General features: G+C 48.6%; 1 protein-coding gene across 1 annotated transcript in view; it reads left to right on the top strand.

Moving 5' to 3' along the window:
* Positions 1-13,090, top strand: part of Slc7a1 (solute carrier family 7 member 1) — a 73,472-nt gene that overhangs the window by 36,895 nt on the left and 23,487 nt on the right.

A 13,090-nucleotide genomic window follows, 5' to 3' on the forward strand; every position in this document is an offset into this window, starting at 1 on the left:
ATTTTTTTTTAAAGGTTTATTTAATTATTTATTATAAGTACACTGTAGCTGTCTTCAGACACACCAGAAGAAGGCATCAGATCTCATTACAGATGGTTGTGAGCCACCATGTGGTTGCTGGGATTTGAACTCAGGACCTCTGGAAGAGCAGTCGGTGGTTTTTTTTTTTTTTTTGTTTTGTTTTGTTTTTTTGAGCTGGGGACCGAACCCAGGGCCTTGAGCTTGCTAGGCAAGCGCTCTACCACTGAGCTAAATCCCCACCCCTACAGCAGTCGGTGTTCTTAACCACTGAGCCATCTCTCCAGCCCCCTAGGCCCCGCTTCTTAAAAGTTCTACAAGCTTCCAGGACCCTATAGGATGAGGAATGATCTTCACCATATGGGCCCCTAGGGGACATTAGAATGGAAACCACAGCATAATGTTTCAGGACTAGCAGGCTGAAGGGTGGAGGGAATTCTAGGTTTTGTGACCCAGTAGACCCTTTCAGGATGACCCTCTCTGGGCAGGAAGGCCGTAAGAGTCAGTGGTGACAGAGGACCAGAGTGAGGGACACAATAGGACTACTGGGCTCACAGACTCAAAGGCAGCTGTGGCTGCCTACACAAGATGTAGCCAGGCATGACAGGGGTTGGGGGGAGGTTTCACCAGCCCTTACCTCTATCTGAGGAACTACATAGGCAGTGGATGGCTTCTGGGGAGGGGGAGACAGGTTTCATTTAGGGAGTGACTCATCCTAGGTCAGCCACCCTCTAACGGATGGCCCCACACCCAGGAATATATGGGAAGCAAAGCTTGGGATTGATAGGTTATTTTTAGAAAGGGGTGGGTGGGGTTGGGGACTTAGCTTAGTGGTAGAGTGCTTGCCTAGCAAGCACAAGGCCCTGGGTTCAGTCCCCAGTTCCGGAAAAAAAAGAAAAAAGAAAAAGAAAAAGAAAAAAAAGGGGTGGGGGAGTGGGGGAATTGGGTCAATCTGATCCAACTTGAGAATTTTGTATGAAATTCTCAAGAAATTTTTAAAAGAAAAAGAATGGACTCTTGGCATGCCTATCAACGTAGCCTTAAGATGGCGGCCAGCGGTCAGCATAGCTCTCAGTGTGTGTGCACTACAGGCCCTAGGCGTTCTCATACTGAGTTCCTGTCTCTATTAAAAGTAACGATCTGACTCTTTTTGACTTATACATTGGGCAGGGGCTAGCTAATATTTCCAGTGCGTATTTCCCCTGGGCGGGCCAGGCGTCCACTATCAATAGATAGAACACAGCTTCAGCTCCTCACCCCTGAAGGCCTTGAAGGATGGCGGTTAAACGCTGCCTGCCTTGCTCTGGGATAACTGGTGTTGAATTCATCCTGTAATGGGAGTATGGTGTTTCCATTATTCTGCTTTTAACAAAGGAATCTGCAAGTCTGGGAAGTTAGAATGAGCGGGTTGGAGCTTTCCCTGGATTAGGGAAATAAATGCCGTCCTAATGAATTTATTCACTATGCGTTCCAGGCCACTAATCCCAATAGATTCGTCTTGGATTAAAGAATGGCATGCGTCCTTTCTCTTCAACTTAGCATTAATTGTTTTACATACTACAGCAGAAAAATGTGACCAGAGCAAGCCCCCCAAACAGCTATTTAGAGCCCCCTGCTGAACGTCCTCTCCGGTCCTTTTCAGTCTTGGGGACTGACCCCAGGGCTGTTTGCGTGCTTGGTGAGCACCACCTCACAAGCCATAGTCGGTGGGACCTCCTTGCTTTTGGAGATGACACCAAAGCTCTGTGTGCTTTTAAATCCTGAGACGGGAAGTGTTCACGCTTTGACCTCCTGGTTTCACTGATACATGTAGAGAGTGTTGGCATGTTGCAATATGCCGTTTAAAAAATCGTTAGGCTGGAGTGATGGCTCAGAGGTCCCAGCACGGGCTGTCCTTGAGTGACTCCCAATCCTTCATGCCACCCCATGCCTAGCCTCGTCAGCGCCCACCTGTGGACTCTTTCAGTGATGGTGCCCTGCTTACCTCAGCAGGGCTGCATGGAACCATTCCTTCCCCTGTCAGCCCCGACTTGGAGGCTCTGGTGTCCAAATGCAGCTGTGTGACAACCCTTTCTTCTCAGCCTTGCAGGGGCGTGAAGCTACTTCAGACTCTGCTGTGACGACTTGGCCGCCAGGCACCGATCCTCCCCGGTGAGAAGGTCCACGAATCTTACTGCAGGTACCGTACCCCGGTTGGGCCCCCAGAACCTTCTTGCTCTAGTAGGCATCATTCATTTCAACCGGACCTAACTGATAACTTTGGCCTCCGTGCTCTTGGTGGATGTGGGACCTCGGGCCGAACCCTGGGCTCTCTTTAACATAACCAACACTTGTTCCTTTGTAGACTTGAGAGTTCTGAGCAGAACATACGGTGGTGGGGGTGGGGGTGGGGGTGGGGGTGTGGGAGGGGAGCGGTCAAGGATGGTCAGTGAGACTGTCTTGATTTTTCTTTTTAAGTAAAACTAGCTCACTTTAAAAGAAATGTCTGATTCTTATGCTTGGGTTCTGCATAGGGAAAAGTGCCACTGAGAGTATACTTTAAAAATTTATTGCCCTAGCTGAGTGTGGCCATGCACTCGGGGGACAGAGGCAGGGCCAGCCTGGTCTATGTAGCAAGTCTAACCTGGTCTACATAGGGAGTTCCAGGACAGCCAGGGCTGCATAGAGAGATGAGAGATCCTGACTCTTCCCTCTCCCTCTCCCTCACCCTCTCCCTTTCCCCCTCTCTCCCCCCTCTCTCCATATATATATATTAGTTAATAAAATATAAATACTTTGGAAAAAAATCACTGCCTAGCTGTTACAAAGGGTCCCTGGTTGTGAAGATTTGATTTGATTATTTTTCTTGTTGTGTTATTGTTAGAAAACGCCAAAGGGTAAAGCCTTCAGTATAAATAGTGGGTGTTTAGTGGGTGTTCAGGGGGTGAGGAGGGGTGTGTGTGTGTTTGTGTGTGTGTGTGTGTGTGTGTACAGTGGACCTCACACATTCTTTCAGTCATTTATGGCCGTTCACAGCCTTCTCTTTCTTTGTTATATTAAGAATGCCCTCATAATCAGGGTCAGCAGACCACACGAGTCCTTAATCAGAAGACACAGCCTGGGACCCATGTCACATGTGAGTGACTATGCGAGCGGCCTTTCAGCGGGGATTAGGAAGGAAGGAGGAAGGGGCCAGGGAGGGTAGCTCTGTAGGGAGGATCAGGCTACAAGCAATAACAGTTGATGAAGTCCACGTGGCCTCCATAATGATGTCAGGGGACAGGGACAGAGGTGTAGAATTGCGAGGTGTCCCATCCCAATGCCTAGTGAAATCAGATGAGGCGATGGGGACAGTGCTCTGCCTGGGCCCAAGCCCGGGCGGCCCTGGCCTCATTCAGGTGCTCAAATGAGAGGAGCTCCTTCCGCAAGCTTGGTCTTCCTGCACCAGTCACAAGTGTTTCTGCTCCCGTAACAGTCCAGGGGAGAACAGCCTCTCCTTACCTAACAGGAGGGTGCTGGCAGCCAGACAGCCAGATCTAGCTTTAGTGCCTTGGGTTTGGCAAATGCTGTGCCAAAGTATAAGGCTCGGCATTGGTTGGTCCTCAGTCCAGGGTCCTAAGCAACGAACGCCTCCACTGGGAATTCACAGCGAAAGCCTACAGGCCAGCTTACCCCATCCCTTCTTGGGCTAAGAGATACAGGCCAGGTGATGGTGTCTGTGGCACATCACCAAGAGGCCTTCCTGTCTTGGCCAGCCATGTTCATGCCTCCTACTTCATCATATCCAGTCGTCGGCACAGGACATCATGTAGGACAAGGGACAAGGGACTTCGTGTAGTCTGATTGTTATAAAATATGACACGGCGGCTGAGGGTGTGTGTGTGTGTGTGTGTGTGTGTGTGTGTGTGTGTGTGTGTGTGTGTGCATGCGCACTTGGTGGGCCTGTGCCAAGGAGTCTCCCTGAGAGTCGTGCTCTGCAACAGACGTAATATAAAGGAAGTTTTTTTGGGGAAGGAGAGAGTGAGAACATGGAGGAGGGGTAAAGGCAGACAGAGCTGTGAGGGCAGAGAAGGGGGACAGAGAAGGACAGAAAGGGGGGGAGAAAGACTTGCTGGGAACATGTAGGGAGGGAGAGAGACAGACAGACAGACAGACACAGAGACACAGAGAAGAGAGAGAAGAGAGACACAGAGAGAGAAGAGAGAGAGAAGAGAGACTCAGAGAGAGAAGAGAGAGAGAGGAGAGAGAGAGAGAGGAGAGAAGAAAGAGAACTGGGATGGTACCACTCCTGGCGGAGGCAGGTAATGGCAGCAGGTGACACTGTAAGCCTTGTTGGGTCCCTGGGAGGAGTCTAGCGGAATGGCCTGTAAGCTCTCACTGATTCTCCTCCACCCGCAGGGGAGGGTTTGTAGTATACAGCCGGTGCTCAATAAGTATCTGTTGTGTTGGATCTGAACAGTTCTTGCTTTCTTCTCCCCATGTAGAAATGAGCACTGTGAGGCCGGGGCAGTGAGGGGCTCATCTTCTGTGGGCTCTGAAGTCCTACAGTGATGGTGGCCCATTGTAGAGACGGGGCCTTATTATATAGTCCTGGATGGCCTGCAGCTCCATCCATATGTAGAGCAGGCTGGCCCCAGACTCAAAGAGATCCACTCAACTCTGCCCCTCAAGTGTTGGGGTTAAAGGTTTGTGCCTTAATACTTGGCTGGAGACATATTTTTGATGTTACTATAGGTAGTTTTGTTTTTAAAATTTCAGTTGGCTTGATTTTTTTTTGCCAGTCTCCCCCCCACCTCTCTTTGCCAGTCCCCCCCCCTCTCTCTCACACACACACACACACACACACACACACACACACACACACACATTTGTAATGTATTGTGACTCATTTCCTCATAGTGTAGGACTGGGCAGAGCTGCAGGCCAGGAAGGGTGAGCCTACTCAGCCTAGACATCATCTGCGGCTTGTTGTCAAGGGGGCTTTCCCAGCATGGCCGCTTGCTTCGACAAGCCAGTGTGGAAGGGTTACCAACAAGATATCGCCCTGTATAACTGACCTCCCTGCAGGTGACACCCAGCCCATCACCTTGCATATTCTCTGGGTTCCAAGGATGCTTCAAGCCATCCAAGTGGGTGTCGTGGAAAAAAAACTCTGGCTGTGCCTGGACCTCTGGGTCCTGTGAGTGTGCTGTCTGGAGGGCTCGTTCCTGAGTACACAGCCTTGTGGGGAGCATGGTGGCTTCAGTTACTCTTCAGAACTGAAGTATAAGAGAACGTGTTCTACACTCTTGAAGGACTCTCTCTTTGCTGTAGCAAGCAAGGCGACCTTGAAATAGGTTGTCAGATGCTGGTGGGGGTCTATGGTGGGTCTTGCTTGAGATGTAAATCAAAATGCCTGGATTCAGCTTTTAGGTCTTCTTTAAAGGGCTCAGAGTGTAGCTCAGCAGTGGGCGTGTTTTGAGCTCTTTCCATCCGTTAACCCAGCACCACACACACAGCCTTAAAAAAATAGTAGACGGGCCCTACGGCCTTCTTCTCAGATGCAGAACAGACTGTCAGAAAGAAGGAAGCAGGTTCGGCTATTTGGGCCTAAAGCCTTTGAGGCAGTGGGTCAAGTTCAGATCTTGGAGTGGCTACACTATCACATTGGAACCGTTAAAGCAAGCAGTTGACACAGCTATGAGGAAATCCACTGCTTGTGACCACGGTGCTCTCCCACGGGGCAGTTTGTCATTCCTTTAGAATTATTCCAGCGTTGTGGGTGGCTTTCCCCACCTCCACCTGTCCTCTGTGCTGGTCGAAGATTGGTCAGATAAACATTCCGGTCTTTGAAGACCTTCGTGTAACTGGACATTTTCTTTCTGCTCTCAATCCGAGGCTATCCTGTCCCTACCTCCCAGGGTGTCCACCTGTTTATATGCGTGTCATACAGGAGGAAACCTTGTGGCAGGAACAAACATGGCTAGCCATTTTTAAAGACCGGGAACAGGCTTGGCCTGGATGACTGTTTCAGATTATAAACGCTTTCCTTCTGGAGCGAGCATCCGAGATTTTGGCCACCAGTGAACTGTGACTCGGAGTAGGCCAGGAAGACCGAGCATAAGATGTGGCATTTCCTGTGTAGGGATTACTTGTGCATGACCTCTTCTGCCTAGATAATACCTATGGCAACCGGGGGCGTGGGCTCTGTGTGCCTGAGGGCTATTTGAGGAGACAGAGCCGGAACAGACGGCAGGTAAATACAACAGGCTCTGATATTTGTTTATGCAAAGGTACTTTTGCCAATCAGATTAAAATACTGTACAAGAAGGTGCCCAAACTGGAGCCCATATACACCCCAGCAACAGTAGTCACGCTTGGCCAAGCTAGACCCCTCTGGATGCGGTTCTGCCCTCCTGCTTCTCCTTGACTTCTGACCAGCAGTATAGTATTAGTTGTCCCTTGTCCCCTGTGCCAGCCGCAGCTGCAGGGGTGTCCTGGTTCTCCCCTGTACCTGCTGGAGAGTAAACTTCACCGTGTCCCTCGCAGTACACGTATCCACAAATGCGTTCTTAGAAATGCCCTCCTCTGCCCTCCTCTTCCCTCCACCTCTCTAGGTCAGCACCCACGAGCTTCTGAACGCTCTGTGAATTATTCCTTTCCCCCACATCTAATCTTTAGAATTCATGTGGGTTCTTCCAGCACCGGCTAGAGTGAAGCCCCAGAGAGAAATACCCCAAATCACAGCTAGAGATGCCATCCTGGTCTTTCGTTTTTTGCTTTTTTTTTTTTTTTTTTAAAACTCTCAACTATCTTTTTATAAAGCCAATAAAAACGGTTCAGTATTAATAATTCCATATCATTCAACTTGATTCTATAAAAAAGACTATTTCAGCCCATCACAATGGTTTAATAACATTTGAAGCTTGTCCGGGCCCTGGGGTGTGCAGTGGGGCCTGGTGTAGGGCGCACACACATTTCCGGGTCAGTTGTAGGTGAATTTGTTTCTTTTTGCCTTTAATTTTGGAAAATTCCAGACAGACCCGCACAGAGATGGAGAAAAACAACAAAATCCCACAGACCTAATCACCACCATTTCCTACGTAGACAGGAGATGGGCTGACCTTGCCAGAGACCTCTCATCTTCTTTATGCCCCTGTCCTGTTTGTTGATTTCACTGGAGAGATTGTGCTCCCGCTAATTCAAAGGGATTGTGTGCTCAATATAGGTGGAAAGACAGTAAAATTCCAGGAAATGAAAGAGCTCTAATGTCCTTTAAGAGGGGCGATGGTCTCAATCGCCCTGCCCTAAAAATTCTTTGTCTATACTGTTTTTTGATACTTTTATAGACATGTAATATTTCCATCATCATATTTAATCTCTCTGACTTTTCCAGAGTTCCCTCTATATACGTTTTCCAAGCCCCTGCTGTCTGTATGATTTCTAGAATGTTTCTACCACAGCCCTGGGCGGTTCATGCAACTGAAATGGCCCACTTTTACCTCCACCCTCTGGTTTTCCCACTCTTACCTCCACCCTCTGGTTTTCTACACTTCAAAGCCAGCAGCGGGGCTGTGTGTGTCTCTGTGTGTGTGTGTGTGTGTGTGTGTGTGTGTGTGTGTGTGTGTGTGTGTGTGTGTGTGTGCGTGTGACCTTGAGTCACTCTCTTTGTGTTAGGAGTGACCAATGAAATATTGCATTCAGGAAGTGGTTGTCATTAAATTCGAATCAATCACCTTGTACTTGTAGATGTCAGGTGGAATCACGAGGTAAAGGTTGTCAGGCAGCGGGAGGCATGTTTGGACAATATTGTGTCCAGCAGGCCAGGAATGAGAGAAAAGCTGCACATGACTGCCCTGCTGCTTGGGATTCTTAAGTTGGTGGAGGGCGAGATCCAGGTTAGTCAGCCTGACCCTGTTACAGGGCAGTTAGGTGGCTGGGGGTGTGATTATCATGCTTGAAGCTGTGGGTTTGACCCTCGGCACAAAAGAAAAAATAAACGGTAATTTCAAAACAATCAAACAACCAAAAAAAAAAAAACCAACCCAAAAATTGAGCCAGTTTAACATAGCTGGCAGAGAACACAGCTTTTGATGCTAGGTGACTTGAGTTCGGATCCCGGCCCTGCTTCTTTCGAGTTATGTGAGTTGAGCAATGCACCATCAAAACCCCACCCTTCTGTCCCTATAAGAGCAGACAGTTGCAACTTCCCTGACTTTGGGGATGGTTGAGGAGCCTCTGCACGGACCTGGCCTGGCTCTGTGGCTGTCTCAACTTTTCGCTAGCAGACCCGGCTCACCGAGTTGGTTTTAATCCCCGGACTCCAGTTCCTTTGTCTGTTCCCTCGTTTTTCCATAGCTTCTTTTCTTTGTCTACTTTCAAATCATTGGAGGTCGTAGGAATTGCGTGTTTGGGTCACCAAGTGGAGGGCTGAGACATTTCTAGAAGTCTGGAAGGTAAGGTGTAGTCCCTGGCTCGGGTGGGTGTTGGTGACCAGCCCAGGTTCATTAAAGGTTCTGTGGACTGGGCCAGTGGACAACCTGGAAAGTGTTAGCTGACTGGTCAACTGGAAGTGAAGTGAGTTTTGGGTTGGAATCCTTTGCCTTATCCTTGGTCCTGGTCTTCTGTCAAAGAAGATGTTTCTAGAAGGAGCCAAAAAAAAGTGTGTTCACCTTTCAGGATGCCTCAAGGCCCAGGGAAGTCAAATGCCAGCATTCCATTTCGAGGGACCATGAATGAAGCCTATTTAACGGACAGTCCTGCTCCTTGGGCTCAGACTCCAGTTAGCCCTGCTCACTTGGGACTGTCCCTGGAAAGCGTGGGAGCCTCCTGTACCTTGTTCTTGTATATACCTTTGAAAGGTATTTCAGGTGTCTCTGAGAGGACTCACTGTCCTGGTTGGTGCCTTTCCACACCCAGGGTGGGTGGTCTATGATTTGAGTACGCAGCTTTGAAAAAGTTCCTGTGTGGTGAAGCAGACAGAATCAGTGGAGTCTGTGGCAAAGCAAGTTCAAAACCCGGTGCCGACTCGATGGCTTGTTTTGTAATTAGGATTTAAAAGGAGAAGGAAGGGGTGAGGCAGAGGAGGAGAAAGATTAGCAAGTGACTATCCCAGTTGGCTTTTCATCCTGTCTCCTAAGGTTCTCACTGGGGTCTCACAAGACCTGCACTGGTGAGACAAGGTCGTGTGTGTGTGTGTGTGTGTGTGTGTGTGTGTGTGTGTTTGTGTGTGTGTGTGCGCCAAGAGGATCTTCATGGGCAGGCTCGGTGCTTCGCTGAGCCTACCACAGCCGGCATTCATTCCCAGGTTTGTCACCTCCTGGGTTGTCTCTAGCGACTGTGCCGTGGTTTCTTGGACCCCTTACAAACGCAGGCTGTCTTGGGTTCCTACTGTGCTTCACCCTGGCCTACAGGCAGGAGCTGGCCATTAGGGGACAGGCCTTTCTGAAAACCCAGGGAAGATTTCAGCATGGTACGCTTTTAAAGAATGGTATTTGAGCACTGTGTCTAATAGCTGCTTTCTGACCGATATCTCCCCCAATCCATTAAATTGGAAGGAATCAGTGATTAAATCTGAGACCGAAAAAGTCCCATCATCCAAAGCTCCCTACTGCCATTAAAGATTCTAAATAGAGAGCTCGAAGAAAGCTTTCTGAAGCCCCAATAGGAACCATTTTAATTATTTATTATTATTATTATTATTATTATTATTATTATTAATTACTTGTTTTGTTTTTTGAGACAAGGTTTCTCTGTGTAGTCCTGGCTGTCCTGGAACTCACTCAGGCTGGTCTCGAACTCACATAGATCCTCTTGCCTCTGTGTCCCAAGTATTGGGATTAAAGGCATGAGCCACCACACCTGGTCATTTCTATTTTATTTAAAGATATATTTTTATTGTTTTTAATTGTGTATCTCACACACACATGAGCGCACGCATACACACACACACACAGTGCCCACGGAGGCCAGGGGTTCCAAGTCTCCCAAGCATGGAGTTATAGGCATTTGTGAGCACTTTAATGTGGGTAATGGGAATTGAACTCGGGTCCTCTGCACAAGCGGTGCATGGTTTTAACCCCGGAGCCTTCCTTCCAGTTCTATTTCACTTCTGTTTTTTTTTTTCTTTTTTTTTTTTTTTTCCAGAGCTGGGGACCGAACCCAGGGCCTTGCGCTTGCTAGGCAAGCGCTCTACCACTGAGCTAAATCCCCAACCCCTCATTTCTGTTTTTGTAGGGTTCGTTTGGAGTTAGAATTTGTGTGAGAAAGGAACAGATCACTCTTGTGAGGCAAGCAGTCTATAAAAGTCAGTGAGTATGGACGTTATGGGGCCAAGGCTCTCGGTCGTGAAGAGTCTTACCAATATCTTATCAATACAAACCAGTGAGGACTGGATGTTTTCATCCTTCACTGCAGGAAACACGAACCTAGTCCCCAGATTCTGTTTTCCACAGCTGGCGGCTTCCTGTGTAAGTCTCAGTTGCAGGAGATTGGCCTCCGTCTACTGCCTCCATCTACTGCTGGGATGGGTAGATTCGGTTTGCACAGAGAAACCTCATCGTTTGCAAAACTGCTGGTTGAAAGACACAGGCCCATTTGAAGAGATGGACCGAGGTCTAGAAACCGCAGACAGCACCTTTCTGAGAGTTTTAAAATACGTCTGCCGAGATGTATGGGGTATATCTTCTTCTTCTTTTTTTTTTTTTTTTTTTTGGTTCTTTTTTTTTTTGGAGCTGGGGACCGAACCCAGGGCCTTGCGCTTCCTAGGCAAGCGCTTTACCACTGAGCTAAATCCCCAACCCCGGGGTATATCTTCTTAAAATAAACCCCAGGTATGGTGAATTAATGTCACGTCTCCTCTTACCTCACGAAGCGGAAGTGGACACCTGACTGAGGCGTGGGACCCCCTCAGTAGCTCACAGCACCTGGCACACTTTTATTCCAGTGCCTTGGCCCCAGTTGTGCCCCCTCTCGCTTCCCTGTCACCAGGGCTAGGCCAATGCCTGTGGCTACACTACCTTAACCTCTTCACATGATGCCTGAAAACCAAGATCTCTCTTCACGATCTTCCTTCTGAAGGGGGCGTTGAAGTCCCTTCAACATCTGTAAGTTGGTTCTTAGAGTGGGTACTGGTTGGCGTCCTCTCCGTGCTGGTGACAGCACAGGTATGTCTGTGCCTAAGTATTTTGCACCCAGGCATGGCTAAGAGAGCCATTTCGTCCTAGCCTGAGGTCTCTGAGTTCACTTTCTGCCTTACGGAGGTTCGAAAATCTATTCCTTGGGTGTGGCTCTCAAGAGGCCATGTTGAGAAGTTTCTGTACTTTTTGGGGTTGGGGATTTAGCTCAGTGGTAGAGCCCTTGCCTAGGAAGCGCAAGGCCCTGGGTTCGGTCCCCAGCTCCGAAACAAAAGAACGAAAAAAAAAAAAAATCACCAGGAGAAGTTTCTGTACTTTTTAAAACAAGCTGGGGCTAGAGCAACATGCGCACTAGGCAAGTGCACTAGCTCGGAGTCCCATTCTCGGGCCTGCGACTTCTTTTTATAAAAAGAACGTTCTCTACCACAGCCCTCTGGGCCCAGGCTGGTTGGTCAAAGCTAAACCTTCTTCGTGAAGAGCATGGTAACTCAAGTACCAGTTGACTAGTCAGTTGTTTCTGTCCATGTGCTCCAGGTAAGCAACAGTAGCAGGCCTCTGTAATTCCTGCTTCTCCTGGCCACACTCCAACATTTGCGCCTGGCTTGGGTCCTTCCAAAAACAGTCTTTGCCTTGTACAGCGTAAGACATTGGAAAGCTGCTATACTCTCTTCATCCGTCTTCAAACTCTGGGGTTCTGGGACTTTCCTTCTTAGTGACAGGTCCCTGTTTCTCATTTCTTTAACATCCCCCCTCACCCACCCTCCAGGGTTCGGGGGGGTGGGGTGGGGTACACTTCCTTCCCACCTGCAGGGCTGTCAGGATTCCAGTTGAGGAGCGGAGGAGAGCTTTGTGACAAGGCTGCTTGACCATGGCTACCGTCCCCATCTGGGTGGAGTAACGGGGATTCCCAGTCCGCACTAAACAAACTTTTTTTTGCATCTTGATAATAGTGTCTTCTATAGGGCTGGCAGATAAAACACAGGAAGAAAGGCCCACAGTTCCTTAGTGACCAGAAGGCCCAGGGAAGGGGTGGGGACAGAGACAGGCAGATAACACAGTGTTTCCAATAGCTAGGAAAGACTTTCAGATCTGTGACTATTTTCCAGGTCCGGGACTATTTCTTCGTTTATCAGTGGCTTCATTGTTGGTCTAAGTTCGGATGATACAGATGGACACAGAGTGGTTAAAATAACAAAACAAAAACAAATGAAAACACTGTAGCAGCCCCGAGTCATTGTGCCCCCTACCCTCACCCCCACACCCTTGTCTGCATGCGCTGGCTGTTGTTGGTCTAAACTCCTCACCTGAGAAGAGCTTTATATTTAGAAAAATGGTAGAAGATAGTTGAGAGACCCCTCATAAGTCCTGTGTCTGGTTTCTTCTCTTACATGTATTTATTTATTCTGGGGATGGATCTCATGGTCTGGGTCAGTGGTGCTCAACCTTCCTAAAGCTGCGACCCTTTAATACAGCTCCTCACATTGTGGCCACCCCAACCGTAAAGTTGTTTCATTGCTACTTTGCAGCTGCACTTCGCTGCTGCTGTTCAAAATCGTAATGTAAATAGCTGATGTGCAGGCTCTCTGACATGTGGCCTGCGAAGGGGTCGTGACCTGCGAAGGGGTCATGACCCACTGGCCGCAAACTGCTGAGCCACAGCCTAGGCTTCTACGTTTTACTAATCGAGATTCAGTTTGGTTTGCCTTTCATTATGATTCGGTGTGCTTGAAATTACATCTTGTTGGTCCTGCTAAGTCACAATCTACTTAGAGCCAAGAACTAAAATGATTGTGGAAGCCAGAGACCGTGGCAGGACAACTCTACGTTTCTGTATGTCCTGGAGAGCCCCAGGACTGGGGAACCACAGTCGCTGTGGAATGTTAAACTGAAAACATTTTAGCCATAGGTGACTTTATAAAGGGCCTTATCCCCGTGTTTCCATCCTGCAACAAACTGAGGTTTGAAGGAGAGACGTGTGG

Source organism: Rattus norvegicus, chromosome 12 (assembly GCF_021556685.1).
Source record: "Rattus norvegicus strain SHRSP/BbbUtx chromosome 12, alternate assembly SHRSP_T2T, whole genome shotgun sequence".
Taxonomy (NCBI): domain Eukaryota; kingdom Metazoa; phylum Chordata; class Mammalia; order Rodentia; family Muridae; genus Rattus; species Rattus norvegicus.